The following is a 26394-nucleotide window of genomic DNA, read 5'->3' as shown; positions in this document are numbered from 1 at the left end:
TGCCAATGCAAAATATAAGTGAGAACAGGATGCTGTCCCAACGTGTCATGCTATTGGGTTTAAAGAAAAAGTCACATTGCAGTTGGCACAACTTCACCTGATTTAAGAGTGCTTGACACTGACTGTATATACTTATAACAAGAAGCTGTTCCATGCTTCACCACATATATGACCTAATAAATTACCATGCACAAAAAGAACAGAACAATTGTGGTCAGTGATCCAAAGATATCATTGTTTCATCAATCATACTAATTCATTTCTTATGAAGCAAATCAAATACATCCCAAAGCTACATGACTATCTACAAATCATAGGCTATAGTCTTCAAGCAGCAATGCTGCAATAATTAGTTTTGACTGATCCTTCATAAACATTAAGTTGAATGTTGAGTGCTTCTCTCTGCTATCGTGACATCCAATTACTCATAAAAACATATATCCTGAAGGCTGACCATGTTTCCTGTTAATTGCACCAGAAACAGACTTGCCATGCATCACTTTTGATGAACAGTGACATCCGATTGTCGTTTAAGCTTGTGCCCAGGTAATATGCCAGCTGAAAATGCCATAGTCGGTTTAGGATCTGGCCTTCAAAAAAACACGTGCAAATTAAGAGTTGTAATGAGTCTTAACCTTTAGCTAATGTTGCATGTCAATCAATATCTCACACTGCTTATGAGGCAAATTCTAATCAACAGTTATAAACAAGTCAATGCAGGATTGAATTGGATTGGTCAAATTGACTCTTTTAAGATATCATTGGGTTAACTGACTACTTTGAAGAAAAACAACTGTATTGCTTTGCTTAAAAACATACTGAAAATTGCAGGTATAAGTCAACTTAGAATATTTTCCGGATGCCAAAAGTCATTGTTTGTTCACATATTTGGCACAAAAGACTACACTATCTTCAGCTACAAAATGCTATATCCACAATTATAGTCAGTTTTAATTTTTCACCACAGAAATATGTTTTACTTGCCTTCTACTGTGAGTTGTTTTAAGCAGCAAGTATGGGCTTTGTTGTAAAGATGATGATGCAAGGCAGCTGAAGACATGCTCACATATAGCAGACCATTCATGGCATGGTGTGTCGCCATCAGAATTGGATACTTCAAAAAGGATTACATTACAAAGCTGCTTTCTCATTAAAAGTTGGATCATTTGCTAACTTGTCAACTAACCACCACAGCAAAGGAATTCAGTATCAGTGAAAATCCATTGCAGGAGTAGAAAAGGAAGATAGCTGTCCTGAAGAAAATACCAGAGATCAAATAAACCATCAGAACTGGAACCAGACACTGACGTCATCTTGAGAAGCATCTAGACCAGCATCTGGGGCAGCACAGTCACTCAGCAGTTAGCATCGTTGCCTCACAGCACCAGGGACCTGGATTTGATTCCAGCCTCAGGTGACTGTCCGTGTGGAGTTTGCACATTCTCACCATGTCTGCCTGGGTTTCCTCCCACAATCCAAGAAGATGTGCAGTCAAGTGAATTGGCCGTGCTAAATTGTCCATAGTATTAGGTGCATTAGTCTGGGGTAAATACAGGGTAGGGGAATGGGTTTGGATGGGTTACTCTTTGGAGGGTTGGTGTGGACATGTTGGGCTGAAGGGCCTGTTTCCATACTGTAGGGAATCAGTCTTTACTATATATCAGTGTGGGTCATTGAAAATAATCACAATGGATGCAGCATCATGAGAAGTGCAAAACATTTTTGCATATAAATGGACCGGATTGAATCCTGAGCCCAGCAAATATTTCAAGTTAAAAACTACAGATTTCAAAATTATCAGCATCTAACAGTTTATCATCAGACAGCAGCAAAAATGTAGATATCCATTATGTAATTTGGACAACATGGGTGAAGCACTCATGAATTTTGGTACATTCAGCAGATAAATGGTAAAGTGGAAATGATCAAGAACAGTTCAAGTGAAAAATGCAGAATTGAGAAGGCTACATTCATTGTGCTGGAAGGCTGGATGGCTGACAGAATGAAATTAAAGCCTAAAGTAATTTTCAAATAGTAAACCATGCCAAACACCAAGTTTCTTTAAGGAGCCTTCTTGCTTGTGCACCACAATAGTAGCATGAACGAGGAGATGTGAAGCTATGGATCAATAAATTATGGAATAGCCCTCCCAGAGCTTCATCCAAAGAAATTTACCAGGATGTTGCTGGGGATGGAGCATTTGACTTATAAGGAGAGGGTGGGACTTTTTTCACTAGAGTGTAAGAGGTTGAGAGGTTTACAGAGGCTTATTAGATCATGAGGGGTATGGATAGCATGAATGGCAGGTGTAATTTTCCTAGGATGGGGGACTTCAAGACGAGGGGGCATACTTTTGAGGTGAGAGGAGAAAGACTTAAAAAGGACATGACAGGCAATTTTTTTACACACACAATAATTTGTGTGTGGAATGAACTTCCAGACAAAGTAGTGGATACGGGCACAGTACGACAGTTAAAAGACATTTGGATGAGTACATGAATCAGAAATGTTTGGAGGCATATGGGCCAAGCTCAGAGGGTGAGACTAGTTTAATTTGGGACTATGTTGACATGGACTGGTTGTGTCTGGTCTGTTTCTGTGCTATATGACTCTTTAAATCAGCCTGTTCGTGTGGGGCATGTTCAGATCCTGTATAATTGATGAGATCAATAGGTACCTGCAAATAAATTACTCCCAAATTGCAGTTATACTATTTCTATTTCTGGACATATGACTCAACAAACCATTGAATGATCATGTTTGTATTGAATGGAATCAATGGATGATTAAGGGGGAAAAAGTGGAAATGTGCAGACTGCCCTGCTTGCTGTTTTGTGTGATTTCATGAGAAAATTGCACGATGATGATCGTCTACAAAGTTTAATTAGTTTATTCAAAAAATGCAAAAACTCCAAGTCAATGGTTGGAGAGGAAGATGATTTATTGTGGAAGGATGATTCTGCGAGTGTCAAATCTGTTTCACAGTAGACTACTTATGATGGTGCCATAACCAAAGTGATTCAGTATGTATTCAATTAAACATTTGTATCAGATGCCAAAGTCAACAAATTTGAAATGTTCAAAATACTTTTTGATTTTGAGTACAAGTAATTTTTTTGCGATTGATTCATTTAAAAAGCCATGCTACATTAGTTTAATATGAATTGCCACCATTACATATTTTCATGATTCAAAATGGTGACCACATATTTTATACTTAGCCATGAGTCAATCTGTTTTTGAAAGGGTTTTTCGAATTTTCAAAGGTTGACTCTTGCACTGTGATCTGGAGTTCTTTTCAGGGAGAAATAAACTTCTTACTTCTCTCAGAATTTTTCCTAAACCTGTTCTGTGTCACAAAATTCAGAGAAACAAGGAAAATTAATTTGAGGGAATGTGCAATCATAGTTAGAAATAATCAGGGAAAAATAGTCTAAATTTGATCGCAATAATTTGGCTTCTTTTGGTTGCATGTTAACAAGCAGATATGAAGATACATTCTATTATATGGTAGCATATTTAAAGAAGGAAACACTTCAGAGTCATAGAGTCATAGAGACGTACAGCATGGAAACAGACCCTTTGGTCCAACCTGTCCATGCCGACCAGATATCCCAACCCAAACTAGTCCTACCTGCCAGCACCCGGCCCATATCTCTCCAAACTCTTCCTATTCATATACCCATCCAAATGCTTCTTAAATGTTGCAATTGTACCAGCCTCCACCACATCCTGTGACAGCTCATTCCATACACATACCACCCTCTGCATGAAAAGGTTGCCCCTTAGGTCTCTTTTATATCTTTCCCCTCTCACCCTAAACCTATGCCCTCTAGTTCTGGACTCCCCGACCCCAGGGAAAAGACTTTGCCTATTTACCCTATCCATGCCCCTCATAATTTTGTAAACCTCTATAAAGTCTCCCCTCAGCCTTCGACGCTCCAGGGAAAACAGCCCCAGCCTGTTCAGCCTCTCCTTTTAACTCAAATCCTCCAACCCTGGCAACATCTTTGTAAATCTTTTCTGAACCCTTTCAAGTTTCACAACATCTTTCCGATAGGAAGGAGACCAGAATTGCATGCAATATTCCAACAATGGCCTAACCAATGTCTTGTGCAGCCGCAACATGACCTCCCAACTCCTGTACTCAATACTCTGACCAATAAACAAAAGCATACCAAATGCCTTCTTCACTATCCTTCTTCACTATTCATTTACGATTCCACTTTCAAGGAGCTGTGAACCTGCATTCCAAGGTCTCCATGTTCAGCAACACTCCCTAAGACCTTACCATTAAGTGTATAAGTCCTGCTAAGATTTGCTTTCCCAAAACCTTGCATTTATCTGAATTAAACTCCATCTGCCACTACTCAGCCCATTGGCCCATCTGGTCAAGATCCTGTTGCAATCTAAGGTAACCCTCTTCGCTGTCCACTACATCTCCAATTTTGGTGTCATCTGCAAACTTACTAACTATATCTCTTATGCTCGCATCCAAATCATTTATGTAAATGACAAAAAGTAGTGGACCTAGCACCAATCCTTGTGGCACTCCACTGGTCACAGGCCTCCAGTCTGAAAAACAACCCTCCACCACCTCTTCTACCTTTGAGCCAGTTCTGTATCCAAATGGCTAGTTCTCCCTGAACTCTGTGAGATCTAACCTTGCTAATCAGTCTCCCATGGGGAACACATATTGCCATATAAATGGTAGCAGAAAAACTGTTAAAATGTCTCAAATACATTACATTCAAAGTGCAGCAACTAATCCTGTTTAGACAAAATATACAGCTAACTGTAAGACCTCAGATTGTGTCCTGACCACTTCATGTCTGCCTGAACCACCAGAGCAGGGATTAAGGAATATGCAAACGTGCCTCAGAGATATGCTGTGATGTAATCGTGATTTGAGTATTCATGAGAAGCAGACTCTGCCAGAAGATTGGAACTGGAGATGTCTACTGTAAATAAATGCTGTTTGAAGAAATGACTGAATCTTGAGATTGATTTGACCTGAACCTTAACTGTGAACAGGCAAACCCACACCAAAAGCCTTTCTTGGATTTAATTTCTAATCTGAAGGATGACATTCTGAAGAATACAGCAGTCCCTCAGTCTCATCCCTCAGGTTTAGTATTGAGGCTGCTCAGAGGGCATGCTGAGATTATGTGCAGCTGGGAATTACCTCAGACACTGCCCTCTGAGGAAACTGAAATGCCTCAGAAAGAGATGCTGGCACCAAGCTTTCCAGGTGGGAACTTCGATGTCCTAATCCGGTAAGATAGCAATGGAGTCGGGCTCTGACCCTGGAGCTCGTCCACTCCATCTGCTTTTCTCTTCATTTGTTTTCTTTTTTTCTTTTTTTTGTGTTTTATTTTCTTCTTTTCTCGTTTATTTTCCATACCTCTTGTTTAAGATCTCGATCGTGGGGACGATATCAGCAGTGGGGTGATGGCCCAGTGCGGACATGTAGCTGCTGTGATGGAAGTGAGTTTGGGTTCTCAGTGGTGTCTGCATCCAGTGCAGACTCATGGAGGCAGTGGTGGTGGCGAGTCTAGGGCCAGGTGAAGAGCTGACAGCATTGGTAGCGGCTGCATTGGCAAGGTTGGCCTGAAGAAGACTTATGGCAGCGGCAAAGTTGGGTTTGAGCAGGTGCAGTACCTGGCTGCATTGGTGAGGTGCAGCGAGGAGTCATAGTGTCGAGTGTACCAGTGGAGGGGAGATGGCACCGAGGAGTAGCAACTTTAGGTCTAGTGATGGGAGCACGGCAAAGGAGATTTGTGCCCAGCCCCCAGTCCCATGGCCCATGGCAGAGCATTTAACAAGGAGGACTATAAAGCTGAACACTTTTTCTTTATTTTTCTGCCTTTATACTCTATGCTTTGGCTTATTTTTCTATATTTTAATATGGTGCCAGAGAGTGATGACACCATACAACACCTTTCACTATATCTTGCAACAACAGACATGAGAATAAGTGACTCAGATCAAATATTGGATCAAGTGGTCAAGAGGAGGACATCTTTTGTCTGATGGGCCACTAAAGGAGGTTGAGCCACCAAACACAGCCATTCTGGAAGCAGAGAGAAGTCTGGATCAGTGCTATCTCCAGGGCGAGGAGGCGTGCATAGAAATGCAGGAAAAATACAATCATCGTCTGTGATCTTCAAGGCAAATTGCCACCATCTTTCCTGCTGACAGTCACAGGGCCAGCATTCACTATCACTCTACCACTGCACACAAACTCCAGCAACGATCACACATTACCAACCTCACAACTGCACACAACATTTCTATCCAATGCAGGACTGCTCACCTTTCCTGCTCTCTGGTTAAAAGGCTGTGCAACCCACAAAAGCTGGCAGCCTCCAGATAGGTGCAAAGTGAATGAGGACCAAGAAATAAAGCGAGAAGCAGTAAGTTGCATCCTGTTCAGAGACAGGGGAAGATTGTGTGTCCCAATGTGCAAAATGGCCCAGCAGGAGCAGACAAGTCAGAGGTGTCCATCAGCTGAAAGCAAAATGCAGAAGATCTGAAATGGACTTTGAATTGATCTGAAATCAGCCATGGTTTGCTCGGGATGGGACCATTCACCATAACAGATTCGCTGCTGATGATTCGCCACTGCCCTTTGACCACTGTGGACGCTGAGCCACCGCCCATTGGCCACTGAAGATGATTCGCCACCGCAAATTCCGCAAATAGAAGTATATATAATATTGGATGAACCCCATCAAGTCTTTTTGCTAAAATACAATATACCTGAGAGAATAAAATAGGGGCTAGGTTGAATGTACCATCCACAAACCACGTGGATTCTGCTAAATGATGTAGCCAAGATTCCCTACCAAATATGATTATACAATTACTTCCTTGGCCATCCAATAGTGTATATACTTCTACCAAATAAGCAGCATTCAACGTATATATGCATGTTTGAAATGGTGAAGTCTTTGGTACCTAATCCCAGACCACAGTATATCCATTGTGACTTTGAGCAGGCAGTTATTAGTGCTGTGAGAGAAAGTTTTCCTGAAGTTAGAATTAGGGGCTGTTTCTTTCATTTGGCACAAAGTATGCATAGATGTATTGATGCAGTTGGAGCAACTCGTCAATACCACACCCATCCTGATTATGCTTTAAAAGCAAAAATGATAATTGCTTTGGCTTTTATCTTTATAAATAAATAGCACATAACTAACAAATGAACCAAAATTTCATTGTTTAATATTAATGTGAGATATTACTGCCATCATAACGATTTTTAAAGTATATTTTCTTTTTCTGGTTAAAGTTTGTAACTCGTTTTTATATGTAAACCAATTAAATGATATTTATTTTACCTTTTTTTTAATCAATAAATAGTATGTAGTTGTATAAATAAAGGGGAATGAGAAGTATGAAAGAACAGGCAGGAGGGAAAACAATCAGTACATATATATATATATATATATTTCCAGGGGCGAACAGTCTCCAGAGGTCAAACGACCCCAGTGGAGAAACGTTGGTGGTGAACCGGCAGTGGCTAATCATCGGCGGTGAATCTGCCGTGGCGAATTGTCACCGATCCTGTTTGAAAATGTCAACTTCCGTCGATGAAGGGTGGAGGAGAACACTGTCCATGAAACGTTCAATGACATGTTATTGAAGGTACATTGAAATGGAGACCTGGAGAAGCAAGAGATGGTCTACTTCAACCAGGTAGCTGTTCGTCCTTTCAAGCCAGGAATTGTCACGTCCAGTTTCCCAAGAGAAGAGGGGAGAATTGCAAAGTGTAAAGAAATGAGCTATTTGAGGTGTTAATGAGATTGAGATGGAAATAAAGCAGTTACAACTTATTAACGAGATTCTAATATTGCCATTGACTGCCTAAGAAAAGAAAGAATTGCTTTTCAGAGAATCCAATATTTTTCATTCACACCATGTTTTCCCATATTTTACACCTACATTTCCTAATGCATGGGTAGATTCTGCCCTGAATTACTGCCCTTCATCAGTTCTGAATGTTTAATAAGTCTTTGGGATGAGGGTTTAAAGGCTCAATGCTTGGATTTCACAGGCTGTTGGATGCTCTACTCCATATAACTACAAATTAAGGAATGATAGATTTAAGATAGATGTCAGAGGCAGGTTCTCTACTCAGAGAGTGGTAAGTGCGTGGAATGCCCTTCCTGTTAATGGAATCAACTCAGCCACATTAGGGAGATTTAAACAATCTTTGGATAAGCACATGGGTGATGATGGGATAATGTAGGGGGATGAGCTGAGAATAGTTCACAGATTGGCATAACATAGAGGGCCAAAGGGCCTGTTCTGCACTGTATTGTTCTATGTTCTGTGTTCTATGTTCAATGTTCTATAACAACTCTGCCAACAAGAGAAGAACTGAGGTCAAGGATGTTCTATTACTCGAAGAAAGATGCTTATAGCAGCCATTACAGAAGGGGCTACTCTGATCACCCACTGTAACTTTGGCAAAAAGATTTGCTGGCATCCTGGTGAAACAGTACAATCAATCTTTATATAAATTCTCCAAGGTTTCCATGTATGTACTGCCAAAGGTACAGCAGATGATCAGGAGAATCCTGTGGAAATTCAACCCTGGGGAATTTTGCGAATTGTCAAGCATGAACAATGCGAAGCAGGAATAGAATAGATGGATTTAAATTGTCATTTGCAGGACTGATTTGCTTCAAGAGACTCCAATTCAAATAGATACACAGATTCAGCAATGGAGCAGATGAATGGAAAAATAAACTTTGAGATAGATCAAATGATTTATACTCCACGTAGAAAGCACATATTGCTGCAAAGTGAAGACATAATCCTGGTGTTATAGATTCATAGTCGAGAGTGTGGTGCTGGAAAAGCATAACAGGTCAGGCAGTATCTGAGGAGCAGGAGAATCGACATTTCAGGCATAAGCCCTTCATCAGGATTAAAAATCTACAGCAAGTTTGGAAGGAACATTATTTGACCCACTGTTGTTGTAACTGTTGGTGGAAAATCACTTCCGTCTTTTGCCCAGATTGAAATGTGGTGAGCATTCTCTGCCCATTACTGACTGTGTATTGAATAGTAGCACAGAGAAAGTTCCTAAATGTTAATCAGAACAATCACAGAGACTTGCTGCTATAATAATAATAATATTTAAAAATCAGTTGTTCCATTATGAAATTAAAAATCACACAACACCAGGTTATAGTCCAACGGGTTTAATTGGAAACACACTAGTTTTCGGAGCGACGCTCCTTCATCAGGTGATAGTGATGAAGGAGCATCGCTCCGAAAGCTCGTGTGCTTCCAAGTAAACCTGTTGGACTATAACCTGGTGTTGTGTGATTTTTAACTTTGTACACCCCAGTCCAACACAGGCACCTCCAAGTCATGCCTATTATGAAACACATTGTTGAGTCAGAAAATGTGTCTAACTGTACAACTCCTGACATTAAGCACTCAGAAAATGGCAAGGAAAGAAGTAAAGAAAATGTTTATGTTCAATGCGAGGGTGAATATTATGGGGAAGAATTTAACAGCAAAGCTCTAGAATTTAATTTGGGCCTATGGTGTCAGAGAAAGCAAATTTTCCCAGGCGCTGAATGACATGGGCGAGTCAGTGGGAAAATATGGTGAGATCAGAAAAATGGGATTTGCGCCATCAGATAAACAAAGTCTGATATTCCACCCTGGATTTGAGCAGTGAGATGTAAAAGCAATGACAGGCTTACTTGTGAGCAATTGTATTTCCTGAATACCTAATCTGGTGTCATTTATATGCAATATCCTATTCTCCCATAGAGTGAAAAGAACCTAGACAGTGACAACTCCTGACATGAAAGGCATCCTGGGTGCTTGGCAGTTCCAGCTCACTCTTGTTCTTCTGGGCCTTCATTTTGGACAGCGATTCCAAACCTCTCAGGGTATATTCCGTGGACAGTGACTGCCTGCACACTCTCACCCATGCAAGCTGGCACTGGACCCACACCAACCTCACCACATCAACATGACACAATTTTGATTCGCTTAGAACATAGTTCTCCACTAAAATGCTGCACTTTGGAGCGCATCAACACCTTGCATTGTAATGCTGCTGTAAGCCCACCGTGTGGAAAGAGACAGATACCCAACATATTGATTAAGAGCAGGATGCACTTCAGGGCTCTTGGCTTGCTCTTGTAGTGCTCACTCAGTTCATGTATCAGTGCAAACACCAAGAAAACCTTGTCACTGTTTGTCAGAAGTGGTTAAACAAGGAGGTACAGCACCATGTTATGTCAAGGTCACGCCCACAGCGGGTGAAGTCAGCTTATGCAGCAAACACACCAAATGTGCTTCAGCCAAATAGCACCGTCTCAAAGTCTGAGTGAGTCCTCAGTGAAGTCAACACAGACTGTCATTGAGGCTGACTTCACAGTCAGTCAGGGACAGCATCTGATCTCATTTTGGACATAGTCAGTAAGCTGTTTGTGTCATAGGCTATTGCAGGGACAACTCACCATTCAGCAGATGTCTGCTGGAAAACCAATATCCCTGGTGCTTGCACAATATTGAACTGGCCATTGTGTGCCTGGATGAACACTGGCATTCTGAAGCTGCCCTGCTCACTCAAGGACATTTTGGGAAAATTACAGAAAAGAGGAAGATGGCACCATGATCTTCTGACAGAGACCTGGAGGTGCTGGTTCCCTTCCTCGAAAACCAGACCCAGGAAGTCTGGTGCAAGGTTGCCATCTGGATCAATGCCATCCCCAGAGAAATGGTCAACAATGCTGTCAGAGAATAGAATAGGTCTAAATATCCCTGAACACCATGGGCAATTTAGCATGGCCAATTCACCTAAACTGCACATTTTTGGATTGTGGCAGGAAACCAGAGCACTCAGAGGAAAGCCTCGCAGACACAGGGAGATTGTGCAAACTTCACACAGATAGTCACCCAAGGTGGGAATCAAACCTGTGTCCCTGACATTGTGAAGCAGCAGTGCTAGCCACTGAGCCACCGTGGATGATCATATTCTCCACTTTGCCAGTCCATGTGCCACATTCTTTTCTTTGCTACTCAAACTGACAATGGATTGTGACTGCTTTTGCACTTTTGTAAAAATGTTACTGGTATAACCTTACGTTTGATTGTCCATCTCTCTGTGTAGACCCAAATAGCATCATGACAGCATCAGGCAGTACTTCATGGCTACACCCAGCTTCCATGGCTGGAGGTCTGTGCTGAGAGCTGACTGCATTGTCTGGAAGTAAGAGGAACAGTGCTTATACATTGGGTGTGCAGGCAGTCACTGTTCAGAGACCTTCACCTGAGAGTTTGGGAATTGCTCTCCAAAATCAAGGCCTAGAAGAATGAGGATGAGCTGACCACTCTGACTTTCAGGTCAGGAATTGTCTCTATCTAGTTTCCTTCCACTGCATAGGAGAATAGGAAATTGCATATAAATGAGGTCAGATTAGGTTGCACCTTTAACTGTCTTCAGAAGGCACCCCTATTCTTTCACAGCCTCTGCATCCAAAAATGCAACTATCAATGAATTATTCAATGAGGACTGGAGCCGGGAGGTGTAAGACTTGGAGTGGGGGTAGTGCTTTAGAATGGCCCGGACGTAGGGAAGCTTCACGATTGTGTCCTGCGTTAAATAGATGTTTGTGTATGATCTTCATTCACTTTAAAAGCCCTTCCATTGGTGGGTCCTGTAGCTGTGCTCCCTCCCCACCCCTGGGCCGAATCGCTTATTCTACCCCCTGAGCCTGGTTGCAATCTTTTTTTTCCCCATTATGCATTTCTGATTTCTAGCAAGAAGGAAGGGAAACCATGAAGGTCCCTGAGTTAGTTCTTCAAACCTCTCCTGTGGTGTTTCAATAAGCTTCCAAACACATAAATCCCCTTCCAACCCATCTAGAGGAGATTGCAACTGCCAATCTTTCTCACCCTGTCCTCGGAGTGAGGTGACCATGGCATGTGGGATCACACACTCCTCCCCACCTTGAAAACAGGGTGCTCTCAACTCTGGACTAATTCCTCTTCTACTAGAAAACCTAATGTCCATGCGCTACTGGATCCTCACCTTGCGCCCCCCACCCATTTCATAATTGTCATTCCCCCCTTTCCCAAAGCCTGCACATCCCTCCCAGTCTCATTGTTCAACTTATCAAGTCTCGGTCTTTCAACAACTGCTGCCCCTTCCTCAGCTCACCCGCTCAATGCTCTTTCCATCTTCGTTTCTGAGGATGGACTGTCCATGGCCCACCCTCTTGATAGACCCAAGGGGGCAGTCTTGGACAAGACGTACCAGATCCTGACTAGTGACTGTACTTCTCTTCAACTGCATTGGCCCTAACAACAATAGTTGGCATGGAACCATAGAATTGACTATGACCCAATGCCTGGACTGTAGAGACCTGGACCCCATGACTGACATTGCCCTGTGCTGATGCCTGACCATGGTCAATCAATTCCCTGGGCTGAGATCAGAGGACACCCTTGATGTACTGTGCTGCTGGGACCTCTTGATTGATGGTGCCTCCCTGGGCTTCAATGAAGATCATTCCGCTAAGGCTCTGAGATATGACTGCTTGCTTGCTGCATGTGCAGTGTGTTTGTCACATAGACTGTTGGCATGTGCTGCTGGTATGAGATTGATGTGGCATGTTGCCAGATAGCAAGATGTACACCCTCCTTGACTGAGGACAGCTGAACAGTAAGTCACTGCCTGGCTGAACGATGACACTAATTGGCAAGGCAAGGCAGGGATGATGTGAGCACACAGGTAAGTGGCACAAAAACAAATGAGGTGCAGCCTGGTCCAATCCTTAAGCTGGGTACCTGCCTGTGCACACAGGGTCTATTTGCTGCAGCACTGCAATGGTATGTGTTTGCCCTTTAATGCACACTTGAGCTTCCAGAGCCACCTACCAATTTATTGGAGAGGTGCCATGACAGTCATGAAGGGTTGACAGATACTGAATACCAGGCTACATGGACAAACATCGCTGGTGCCCAAACGTTGTGCCTGGGCTGTTGTTTGATCAAATGTAAGACATATGTCCTTCAATACATACAACAAGTTGAATGTGCTTGTTGGTACCTGTGCTTGTTTCCAAGTTAAGTTTCCTCAAAATCTAGCTTAGGTAGGATAGAAAGCTGAATATTAATGAGATGAGTCAGGCCATCAACAAGGTTTAACAAGCAATATTTCACTGCAATTGGCAAATCACTGTTGCCTTCAAGAAATTGACACTTAGCTGACTTTTGATGGAATTCAGCCCATTAAATTTCTGTATGATGTGAAGGTGCTGCTGTTGGACTGGGGTGAACAAGGTCAGAAGTCACAAGATGCCAGGCTATAGTCCAGCAGGTTTATTTGGAATCACAAGCTTTTGTAGATTTGTCCCTTCACCTGACGCTATCCAAAAAGCTCAGTTAAATGTCACATGTTGGGATGTTGGGAAGAATGGGCACAATGTCCCATCTGTGAATGAGTCATCTTTTGACATTCACTGTCAAGACTTGCATGTGATTAACGAGCTCACAAGTGAAACCTGACAAGAAGCCTATTGGTAGGTCTTGTAGAAGGTTGGCATTTTAAGGAGGGATGGAGGTGCAAAAATTAGCAATAGAAATATTTGAACACTGTTGAAAAGAGAGTCATGTTGCTGAAGATTTCCAACTTCCATATTTTAGGACAAAGACAGGAATGCCAAATTTTAAATGATCAGGAGAAATGTATGCTGACTGGTTGACATGTCGTATTTGATTGGCTGAAGCATTACCATAGCAAAAGAAGCAAGAAACAAGCTCCCAGTTAATTTGAAAAATGCTTGAACAAGTTCCTTTTGGTTTCTTGAAGGCAGGACTATGAAGGGCTTTTGCCCGAAACGTCAATTTCGCTGCTCCTTGGATGCTGCCTGAACTGCTGTGCTCTTCCAGCACCACTAATCCAGTCTATATTATCAATATTTGTTGCTTTCAGTGAGCCTAGGTGAGCCACATGAGGAGTTAGATAGAATATCTTAAATTTGACATCTTCTACAAACCCACCGAGTCCCACAGCTATCTGGACTATACCTCCTCCCATCCTGCCTCCTATAAAAACACTATCCCTTATTCCTAATTCCTCCACCTTCACTGCATCTGCTTTCAGGAGGATAAGTTCCACTACAGATCATACCAGATGGCCTCCTTCTTCAAAGACCACAATTTCCCCTCCCACGTGGTTGATAATGTCTTCCAGTGCATTTCATCCACTTCCCCCACCTCCGCTCTCAGACCCCACCCCTCCAACTGCAACAAGGACAGAACCCCCCTGGTCCTCACCTTCCACCCCACTGCATCATCTTCTGCCATTTCCGCCACTTACAAATGGACCGCATCACTAGATGTATATTTCCCTCCCCACCCCACTGCTTTCCGTAAAGCAGGTCCATGACCCCCTATCAACCCAGCCTCTACTTCTAGCACTTTCCCCTGTCACTGCAGGAATTGCAAAACCTGCGCCCACACCTTCCCCCCTTACCTCCATCTAAGGCCCCACAGGAGTCTTCCACATCCATCAAAGTTTCACCTGTCATTTACTGTGTCCATCAAAGTTCCACACATGTCATTTACTGTGTCCTTTGCTCCCAATACGGTCTCGCCTACATTGGGGAGACAGAATGCCTACTCGCAGAATGCTTCAGAGAATATCTCCAGGACACCACACCAACCAACCCCACCACCTTATGGCCAAGCACTTCAACTCCCCCTCCCACTACGCCAAGGACATGCAAGTCCTGGGCCTCCTCCATCGCCACTCCCTAACCACCCAAACCTGGAGGAAGAACGCCTCATCTTCTGGCTCTGGACCCTCCAACCCAATGGCATCAATGTGGATTTTATCAGTTTCCTCATTTCCCCTACCCCTACCTTATCCCAGATCCAACCTTCAAACTCGGCACCGCCCTCATGACCTGTCCTACCTGTCCATCTTCCTTCCCACCTATCCACTCCACCTCCCCTCTGACCTATCACCTTCACCCCCACCTCCAACTATTTATCACAATCTCAGCTACCTTCCCCCTAGCCCCACCCCCCTCCTCCCATTTATCTCACCATTCTCTCAGCTCAGAGCCTCATTCCTGATGAAGGGCTTCTGCCCGAAACGTGACTCCCCTGCTCCTTGGATGCCTCCTGACCTGCTGTGCTTTTCCGGCACCACACTCTCGACTCTTATCTCCAGCATCTGCTGTCCTCACTTTGCCTATCTCAAATTTGTTGTTGGTGTAAGTTTTCCCCTTCTTGTAATGATTGTTGTGATTGTTTGAAATTTGGCATTCTCCTGATGAGCGAAAGACAAAACACTTTGGCACCATGTGTTTCTTGTCAACAATATTCAAGTTCTGCACTAACAATAGAAAAATTGTGAACATTGGAAATATGACATAAAGATCATGTCACATTACCCAGAAGGAAATGTTAAGCAAACAAAGTGGACAAATGAAATTTTAACCAGCTGAATTACTTCACAATTCATCAGAAAACAGAATAAATACTTTTGTTCCGTTAATGAATAATGTTTGATAGGTTTTTCTTAAGCTGAAGTTACATGGCACCAGGTTATAGTCCAACAGGTTTATTTGAATCACAAGCTTTCATCATCACATTCCTGATGAAGAGCTTATGCCTGAAACATTGACTCTCCTGCTCCTTAGATGCTGCCTGACCTGCTGTGCTTTTCCAGCGTCACACGTGTTGACTTTTGGTCACCAACAGAGACTTGTTATTAGGCCTGTCAACCCTCCACTCATACCATTTGTACGACCTTTTTATCTCTCTGCCTATAAATTCTCTGCCTGTGTACTTTCATTCACTTCACTTGATGAAGGAGCAGCACTTCAAAAGCTTGTGATTTCAAATAAATCTGTTGGATTAAAACTTGATGTCACGTGACTTCTGACTCTGTCCACCCTTGTCCAACACCGGCACCACCAGATCATTTCTTTCACTGATGGAATTCTCCATCAAAATGACAGCTTTAATTTCCTGAAACATCCAACACTTCATGAGGAGCTGCATTTGTTAACATGCAAGAACCAAAGCGATTGTGCTGTTTGTTGCTGCATGTAATCATCCTCTTAAACCCTTCCAAAACTAGTAGAGTTTTCTCCCAGGACACTTGAGAATTTACAGTGGGAGTTTGGCAGCGGTTTATAGTTCTAATCATTGTGTGAATGTTCGAGCATTAAAACAAATGTGTACATTGGTCCATATGAAATTCTTTAGTTCATTTGTCAGAAAATTCATTTTGTACTGTTGCATAATTACACCCTTTGAGATTTCTTTGAGATTGCTCTGTCAGATCTGTTGAACTATTAGAGGGGAGACAGTAAACAAGGAAAATGATCAAGTAGATTTCAGTTTGAAGAAAATAAGATGTGGCAGCGTGGGGAAAATATTGAATATTTCAGCAAATAGTTGCAATTGAGATCAAACTGTTGACTGGTAGTTCCAAATGTTCATGACTCACCTTAATGGACTCATGTAATCAATAAAGTGTTGATATGTCAACATTTACAAGATTGCACTTGAAAGGATTCTAATGAATAACTGTCGGTTCAGTATGGGAACCAACTCTGTACCTGCTATACTTATTTAATATTTAGTTACTTATATTTAACTGTTACTTTAAAAATATTCATTGGTAATGCATTGGCATTGGTGGTTCATTGCCTGACAGTTACTTTTCAAGAATTTTATAACAATAGCGAATATTCAAATAACATCTAAAGAAATCAAACAAAATACAACATCAAGACACTTCAGGGACTCCACTTAATGCACCACAGCACCTGACGAAATTTATATGCAATTCATAAATTCTAAAATCTCAATCAAGTCTCAGTGATAGTGACTATGGACGGAGGATTTCACAAGAAAAGACATTATGGGCCATGGGGGACTGGGTGCCATGAATTTCACTTGAGAAGACAGGAGAATGCAGCTCCATGAAGCTATTATTGATTTTTGGAAAGAGCATCCACTGTTCTTACCTGGTCTGGCCGATACGTGATTCCAGAGACACAAAAATGTAATTGGCTCTTAACTACCTTTGAAACGGTCCAGACAGCCACAAGGGCAATTATGGATGGCTAACAATTTCTGGCCTTGTCAGTGATACCCATGAAAAAGAATAAAGAGCAAAACAAAACCATCCCCGGATCCTGGGCCACAAGGTGAATAATAATGGAAAGGGTGTCAGGGACTGGGGATTGTCGCAACTCAAGCTGAAAGAACACCACTCAAAGTCACATATTTATCTCCAGTTATCACATCATTTAATCCTTGACTTCCCAACGTACTAGCTGTCCTTGCACCTTCAGATTGGGTGACCTCTTATATAACACAGATTGTACCTAACAGTATTTTATCTGAGTATTGTAACGGGCATTAAAGGGAGTCATAGAGGCAGGATGAAGGAGTTTGGACAGAGGAGAGTAGGACTGTTTTATCTCTCAGAGGATTCCTACTTTTCCCAGTGCTGGGTCCTGCACTCAGACTCTGAATGCTGTTCAATACAGTAAAAATGAACCAATCAGCAGCAAGCTCGTGATCAGGGAGCAGCTCTTCACCATTTCCTTCCATTCTTCTGAAAGGGCTGACTATAATTGCCCCAGGATTGAATTTTCCAGGCTGATTCAGAAAGGACTCTGAGCTTGTGAGGCAAATTATAGTCAGACGACTATGTTTTCAATATGCTTTCAAAATCAGCAAAACCTATCTCATAGACAGGGTTCCACCATAAACCATTGAATTAGTTGCAAACCAGTAAGTAGACAAGGCAATTAACATAATACCTTGAAAGCAGAAGATCCCAATGGAGAGAAGGAACCACCTAGAAATTCAACTGGGAAAAAATTTCACAACCTGCATAGAATCTTCACTTCACAAGACCCTCACTCCAACTTTAAAATATAAATGTAATTCATGGAACCAGCCTCTTTCATGTGAGGAGATCCTAAACCAGAGATGGAGTTAACCATAATTTATAACAGTCTTACTATCTTTACCTATAATTAGCATTTGTGTGTGCGTGTGTGTATGTATTTCTGTGCATGTGTGTGTATGTGTTTCGGTACATGCATGTGTGTGCAAGCACTTTTGTAAGACATTGCATTTCAAACTTGGGGTAAACAGATGAGGATTTTTAAAAATTTTTTTAAACTCACAAAGGTCTGCCGCTGGGTATATTCAATCAGGTGACAGAGAGGCTAAAAATGCCCACATTCCTTCCATTCAAAACATACTGATCACAGACACTAAAGGGAACATAGATTTTGTCTTTAATAGTTATATTTTGGCATGCCATTCTCAGCTCACTGAAAAATAGAGTTACTGGGATCGGTTCAGAGCCTAGCACATGTACTTTGGATCAGGTTAGACTGTGATGCCTCCTGCGGCCAAATACTCCATTGACAATCATTGCCAAGGCACATAAAGAAAGACTATTTGGATAAGTCTGTGGAGGAGAAGGATAAAAAGAATTTGGATTCTCTAAAGGTAAACATGCAGGTTGAGACTGTGATTAAGAAAGCGAATGCAATGTTGTCTCTTATCTCAAGAGGGTTGGAATATAAAAGCAGAGATGTACTACTAAGACTTTATAAAGCTCTGGTTAGGCCCCATTTGGAGTACTGTGTCCAGTTTTGGTCCCCACACCTCAGGAAGGACATACTGGCACTGGAACGTGTCCAGCGGAGATTCACACGGATGATCCCTGGAATGACAGGTCTAGCATATGAGGAACGGCTGAGGATACTGGGATTGTATTCGTTGGAGTTTAGAAGATTAAGGGGAGATCTAATAGAGACGTACAAAATAATACATGGCTTTGAAAAGGTGGATGCTAGGAAATTGTTTCTATTAGGCGAGGAGACTAGGATCCGTGGACACAGCCTGAGAATGAGAGTGGGTCATTTCAGAACAGTAATGCAGAGACATTTCTTCAGCCAGAGAGTGGTGGGCCTGTGGAATTCATTGCCACGGAGTGCAGTGGAAGCCGGGACGCTAAATGTCTTCAAGGCCGAGATTGATAGGTTCTTGTTGTCTAGAGGAATTAAGGGCTACGGGGAGAATGCTGGCAAGTGGAGCTGAAATGCTCATCAGCTATGATTGAATGGCGGAGTGGACTCGATGGGCCGAATGGCCTTACTTCCACTCCTATGTCTTATGGTCTTATGGTCTTATGGGAAGCAAGAAACAAGGAAATATGTACAAAACAAGTTGAAAGGCTGCTGTACAAAGATGACTGCTCCACTGTAAAAGTATAACTAACAAATGGTGATTATCTGCACAAACATGTTTACAAATCTATCAAAAGGCAAGTTCAAATTACAGCACAAAAACATTTTTTAGAACTGACATTATACAGCTGGCATGTAGAGCTGTAGATTCAGTATATCTGAACAATCAGTCTTGCAGCCCTATGGGATTATTTTTATTAGAAAAAGCCATGATTTGAGACTCTGATACTGAAAAACAATTCATTATCTGTTTGTCTTCCAGACATAATAGTGCTGCCTTAAAAGTACTTTTGAAAACTTAATTATCTAAGCACATGGCATCATCAGTAAAACAGGCATCTTAAAGATAGTTATTGTAAGTTGCAGGGCAGAAATAATTTATACGAAAGACTGTTTTACATTTACGGTAATAGTATATTTTGAACTGTTTAAAGGAGTTGAAGTGAGATTATTACACTAGCCAGATGTTAAACAATTAAACAATTAGTATAGTGCAAATGGTGCTGTAGAATTTAACTTTACATCCTTAAAAAATTATTGCAGGGTTTATTTGGAAGTAACAGGACATTGCACATGTAATTAAAGATGCTAGATTTAACAATATTTGTCAAGTGCTCTCCCACATTTTCCAAATATCTAAAATGAATTTCTAAATCTGATTATGGATTAAAAAATCCTTAAAGCTTCTGGTGCAGGTGAATGGTTTAAAAACAGGTTTGAACCAGGTACGCAATCCTGGATTCAGATCTTTGATCCTGTGTCTGCTCCAAACAAGAGCAATTAAACTTCAACCAAATACTCTGACATTGACAACAATGTTTACATGGGAAAAAATAAGGACTGCAGATGCTGGAGATCAGAGTCCAGATTAGAGTGGTGCTGGAAAAGCACAGCAGGTCAGGCGGCATTTAAGGAGCAGGAAAATTGATGTTTCGGGCAAAAGCTCTTCATCAGGATTCCTGATGAAGGGCTTTTGCCTGAAACGTTGATTTTCACTATCCTCAGATGCTGCCTGACCTGCTGTGCTTTACCAGCACCACTCTAATCTGAAGATGAATGCACATGCTTCAGCCTTAGCTTTTGCACTGAGGTGCTGGGGTCCCCGTTTTTGACAAACAGCTTGGTTGTGAAACCCCTCCTCTAGTGAATTGTTTAACTGTCCAATGTCATTCATGACCACATGTGGCAGGATTAAAGAAATTTGTTCTAATCCATTCGTGTAGGATGAGTTAACATCGTGGTCCTGTGTTGTAGACTTACCAGACTGGCACCACATGTTTAGGTGTACCTGGTATTGCTTCTGGCATGATCTCCTTCACTGTTGGTTGACCCAGAGGTGACCCTTGTCTTCATGGTAATAGTTGAGTGAGGAATATGTATTCACAGATATACAATTCTGCTGCTGCTGATGGCACTCATTAGTTGCCCAATTTTGAGTTGCTGGATTTGTCTTGAATTTTCCTACTTAGCACAGTGGATTGCCACAAACACATGGGATGCTATCTTCAGTGTGAAGATGAGATCCATAAGATTTGTGCAGTTGTCATTCCTACCAATAATATCATGGACAGATTAATTTGTGATAGACTGTTATAAACAAGATAATGTAGATGTTCCCCTTTTGTCACTTCTCTGACCACTAGCTGCGGGCCCAGTCTGGTCTCACTGCTTCTAGGGACTCACCACCTCATCAGTGGAATTGCCTGAGCCAATTCTGGTGGTGGACATTTAAATCTCCCAGCCATACCCAAGTTGTGGTGTTTAACTTGAAGGAATATTGACTCATCAGATGAAGGTGGTGGTATGTGGTAATCAGTGGAATGTTTCTTCCCTTGTTTTATCTGAGATCATGAGATTTCAATAGTCTGAGCTCCTTGATTACTGATGTAGTAGCATTATTACCACTGTGCTCCAGTTCCCATAAATTCCTCATTAGTAAACTTAGCAAGCAAAAATTATTTTGCTTTCCATAAGAGGGAGGGAATTTCAGACCAGAAGATCACTGTCTTTGCTTGGTGATTGTGCATGGATTTGCTGCATACTTTTTTTTAAAAAACAAAATGTGACGATCACAATGTCTTCATCAAAATACTAAATTGTCAAACAGCACAGATGCCATCGACTAATAAAATGTTTATTAATTCAGTAGCAATGCCGCCTCAACACTCAACCAAAGTCCTGACCAATTACAGTGCTAATGCTTTTGGTCTTTCTTCACATGTCATTGAAAATAAGACAGCAGTCCATCATAAACCTGATCAAACTCTTAGTGGGACTTCCTCAAAAAATATCAATAAATCAATAAAGACTCATGTTTTGATATTTTCAATGCACCATGTTCCTGTTGACTCACTCAAGGGTGATATAATTATTTTTATTTCCTGTTATACTTCTTCCCTGGAGTTCTTTTGCTCATGCTGTCTACAATGGGACATTCAAGTGGGAAATGTGAAATCACACAGATTTATGAGTCACTCAGTGATTTGAATTGAATTTTTCTGTCTGCTACTTTATCAGAGGCAGCTGGAATAAACAGATTAAGGTGAACCCTCAGTACATGGCAAAAGCATTTCAGAAGCAAATCCAAAGCATTCATGTTAATATTAGACAGTGTGATCTCAAAGTGGGTGAGTTTCATTGCCAAAGGGTAAGAAGTGCAGTCATCATAATAAAAGATTGTATGTGTAACAATATTGTGCATGGACATCTGATTATTCCTGGTTCAGAATAAAGAGTATTTCAGGCTTCATAGATTTTGCTATAAAATTAAACATACACCATATGTGGCAGATTTAGGTGATCTGCCCTACACTGTATAGTTCCAAGTGCGAGAAGAATATTGTCTATCAGAGAGACTGGTCAGTCCATCATTCCCACATGGTACTGTAGGCTAAAAGACCAAATTCTCTTCTGAAAATGAATACACACAGCAATATTTGTTATTTATAATGGCCTCGATAATGAATTGCTTTACATTAGCAACAAACCATCCACAATTGCACACAATTAACATTTGTTATTATTGTTTTTTTTACATTATAGTTTTTGTAACTCCATTGAGTCCATTGGATTTGAACAAAGAAACAATTACTTATATGAAAAATGTCAACAGAAATAAATAATATCTACATATTCTGATAAAAATAAAATGGTAATTGGGGTATTTAGAATCAGAGAGTCATAGGGTCATATAACACAGTAACCAAACCTTTGCTCCAACTCACCTGTGCCAATCAGGTTTCCCAAACTAAACTAGTACCATTTGCCTGCATTTGGACCATATCCTTCTAAACCTTTCCTATGTATGTACTTGACAATATGTCTTTTAAATGTTGTAACTGTACCTGCACTTAGCATTCCTCTGGCAACTCATTCCACATAAGCACCACCTTCTGTACGAAAATGTTACTCCTCATGTCCCATTTAAATCTTTCTCTTCTCATTTTAAAAGTATGCCCTTGTGATTTGAAATCCCCTATCCTGGTGAAAAGACCTTTGCTATTGACCTTATTCAGGTCCATCATGATTTTATAAACCTCTATAAGCTTATCCCTCTAGCTCCTTTGCTCCAAGGAATAAAACTCCCAGTCTATCCAGCCTCTCCTTATAACTGAAACCTTCCCAGTTCTGGTAGCATCCCAGAATCTTTTCTGCACCCTTTCCAATTTAGCAATGCCATGACACCAGGTTATAGTCCAACAGATTTATTTGAAGTCACAAGTTTTCAGAGCACTACTCCTTCGTCAGGTAATTTCAAGTAAACCTGTTGAACTATAACTTGGTGTTAAGTGACTACTAACTTTCTCCGCCCCAGTCCAGCATCAGCACCTACACAATTTAACAATGCCCTTCCTATAGCAGCATGACCAGAACTGTATGAAGTACTCCAAAAATAGCCTCAGCAACATCCTGTACAGCAGCAGTATAATGTCCCAACTCCTATACTCAATGCACTGAGAAATGAAGGCAAGCACACTACCCTTTTTCCCAGGCCAAACTTAATTAACTACCAGTTACACAATCTAACACAACCTATCTTCTCAGATGGTTCACATTCTTCATGTACCCCTGCTGAAAACTGAAATACTTGTGTTATCAATACATTTGTCGAGCAAAATATGACAGCAAATGCCAACCATGCCATTTGAAAATAGAAAAAAAATCCAGGTAATTTTACAAATATTTAAGGATGTACATACATTGGTTTTCTTTGTTTTGTAATATTTTCAAACTTAAAGAAAAATAATGATAGTGCCACAAGATAGGTTCGTGAAATGTCTGAACAATAAACAAGCTACAAGTTATAATTACACAATTCTAACTCATAACTGATATGGTAAGCGGCAATCCATCTAAATTCTATCTGCTAGGCACAGCCAGCAGTTGCACTGCACAATCCTATTAAGATTGACTAGTGTGTACATTTTATAAATATTTGCATTTGTATGATGCTGTAACATGAAGAAATGCAACATTTACACAGTCTTTTGTTGCTCTTCATTCCACTTGCCAATGACTTTACTCTTTTGAAGGTTCTGGAGCTTGTTCAAGGACAACCTGATGTTTTGGCCAAGTGCCCATTCTTCACATTTGAACCTGCAGCCTCTTATAACATGAGTGATAACATTCCCAAGCCCAATGCTACTCTCACCTGTTATCCACACACAGTTTCCAACTGAAGAGAGTGGAAGCTGTTGCATATAGCTAACAGCGGGAACCCCACCTGGCTTTTTCTCTCTCACTTCTAGATTCTAGAGCATTCCAATTACTGACCTGACAAAGGTTCTCACAGGCAATTGAATATACACATAATGATCCATTTTAGATGGTCAGTATCAGACCATGAGAAAAAGAATGAGCTTTCTGAGACAGAAAAAAAAACAGAATTCAAGGTCACCATTTGCTCTCCACAGAATCTATTAATCAGATTCCAATACCTCTGACAAAGCCAATAATTCAAAATAGAAATTAGTTTGGACTGGCAATTCTGATTAATTCAGGCTATGTGCACATTATTGTTCAGTGTCTGTAGGTTTTAACATTTTCAGGAACGTGCAATATCATCTTCATTCTGCTTTGATCAAAGAATTAGAGAATGTTTACCCAACCATCTTGCAAATTCTCTTGGTTATGAATAGTATATAACATTTTAAATAAATTCATCAGGTCTGGTCCTAAGTCAGGCTGCTGTGCACGACTTTCTAATCATAATTTGAAGATCAAATCGGTCAACTTATTAACCCTTTCTCCCCACTGTCATACTGCCAAAATTTTCCTGATGGTCTCTGGATATGTGATTTCTGATATAAATTCATTGTTAATTGAAGCCCAATGAAATAGAGACGATCCTGCTAATGAATCCAACCTGTATTAATCTGCAAAGTCTGTCTATTAAATTCTATCCCATTATATAGATGGTGAAACTGTATTTTATTGGTGGAAAGATCTGTGCCAATATAACTCCATGAAATTACAAGACCAACGAAGATCTCTTGAGCATGCCTATTTTAATTGGTTTGTGATTGATGCCGAAACCCTGAGCTCTAGAATTCCCATCTCTTTGAAAATGTTCTTACCTGGCCCCACTCGGTGTTTGTTTTTCAGTGGAGAGCAAAAAGCAAAAGGACTGGTGCCCAGATCATCGTTTTCTGACTCACCAATAATATGAAAGGTGTGTACTGCAGATGTTGTCTCTTAACCTCCCTCTTCAATCCAGCGTCTGGTCACCTCTTTGAATATATCCTTGTGTACCTCAATGCAAAATTATGTTTGATAGTAAACAGATAAAATGTTTACTAAATTAACATAATTCTAGGTTGTCATTAAGTCACAGGTGCACTATGTAATTTCAATTTAATCAGTTTACAGGACAACTGTTGTGGCACAGTGGTACCATCCTTACCAGGAGGATTGGGTTCAAGTCTTGCCTACTCCTGAGGTGTGTAATGGTGTCTCTGAGCAGGCTGATTAGAAGATACCTGTTGAATGTTGATTTCCTGATCCAGATTAATCCTTTGGGGTGGTAAATGGATTTTGGAACTTACATATTTATAAACAGCTGAATAAAATGCAGTCATGAATGTAGACATAATACAGTTTTAAATCAGATACCAACACGTTCACGCTCTTGTAAGTTTCAGAATATTTCATTCAGCTGCCCAATTCTCATGGACTATAAATATTCAACTTGATGTTGGCTTGACTAAACTCTTGTGACAAATGAACAAGGAATTAACTGTCAGAAGTAGACAGATATATAACTAATATTTGCAATTGGAAAAAAAAAGTACTGCAAAGCATTTTATTAAAGATACTGAAAATTGATAACCTCAATTGAAAGCATAGGTAGTAAGATAATAATGATATTGAGACCCAGACTGTAATGTTCAAGCAACATGGATTTGAATCCAAATTTGGCAGATGGTGAAATTTGAGATAAGTACTCACATTCAGACTCGAGTTTGCTTTCCCTGGACTGCGCATGACAGTTGGCTACATCTTTTCAGCCTGGTCCTTGGCTCGTTCTCATATCCAGCTCTTAAAGCATTAGTACTTTCTGACCCACCAGCTTTTCCAATATTTTATCTTTATTCATTTTTCTATCCCATGTCTCACGATCAGATGGATGTAAGGTTAAAGGTCAGTTTTAGCATGAAGCTTGACAACAGCAAAGTTTGGATTGTGCAATCGAGTAACAGCAGGAAATTGTGGGCTTTAACACAAAGATAGATTACCAGATAGATCAGCTGGAAATGAATCTTCTGGAGGACAGTCTTGCTAACTCTCCAGCTCATATATAGTGCTTGGCTTCCCATGTCAGATTTTTGCTACCCCATAACAGGAAGTGAATTATTAGTAATTTTAACCCAGAGACCTCTGTGGTTCAGGGACTCTCCAAGGTCTAAAGTGTAATCAGGAGAATCCTAGCCTTGAACTGAGGTCTAAATCAATGCTGATGCATTGAGAGTTCCACAAGATTTCAATGCCCTCATGAGTGATTTAGGAATGTAAAACAAGAGATTTCTTTCTTTCCTTTATACCGGAAGATATTTTATCACTGAAGTGCTTGCTCCAGTATGAATGGAAGGAAATAAAAATCTCCCTGATTCCCATT

The 26394-nt window shown here is 40.9% G+C and overlaps 1 long non-coding RNA gene across 1 annotated transcript in view; it reads right to left on the bottom strand.

The window, feature by feature from the left end:
- Positions 1 to 25830, bottom strand: part of LOC140485923 (uncharacterized) — a 95909-nt gene extending 70079 nt beyond the window's left edge. The window contains exon 1 of the long non-coding RNA XR_011962481.1: positions 25728 to 25830. This is a non-coding gene — a long non-coding RNA (uncharacterized lncRNA). The remainder of the gene's footprint in view (positions 1 to 25727) is intronic.
- Between the last annotated feature and the right edge of the window lie 564 nt (positions 25831 to 26394).

This window comes from Chiloscyllium punctatum, chromosome 15 (genome assembly GCF_047496795.1).
Source record: "Chiloscyllium punctatum isolate Juve2018m chromosome 15, sChiPun1.3, whole genome shotgun sequence".
Taxonomy (NCBI): Eukaryota; Metazoa; Chordata; class Chondrichthyes; order Orectolobiformes; family Hemiscylliidae; genus Chiloscyllium; species Chiloscyllium punctatum.
Note: the sequence above shows the minus strand (reverse complement) of the source record. Positions and strands in the feature narration are given on the sequence as shown.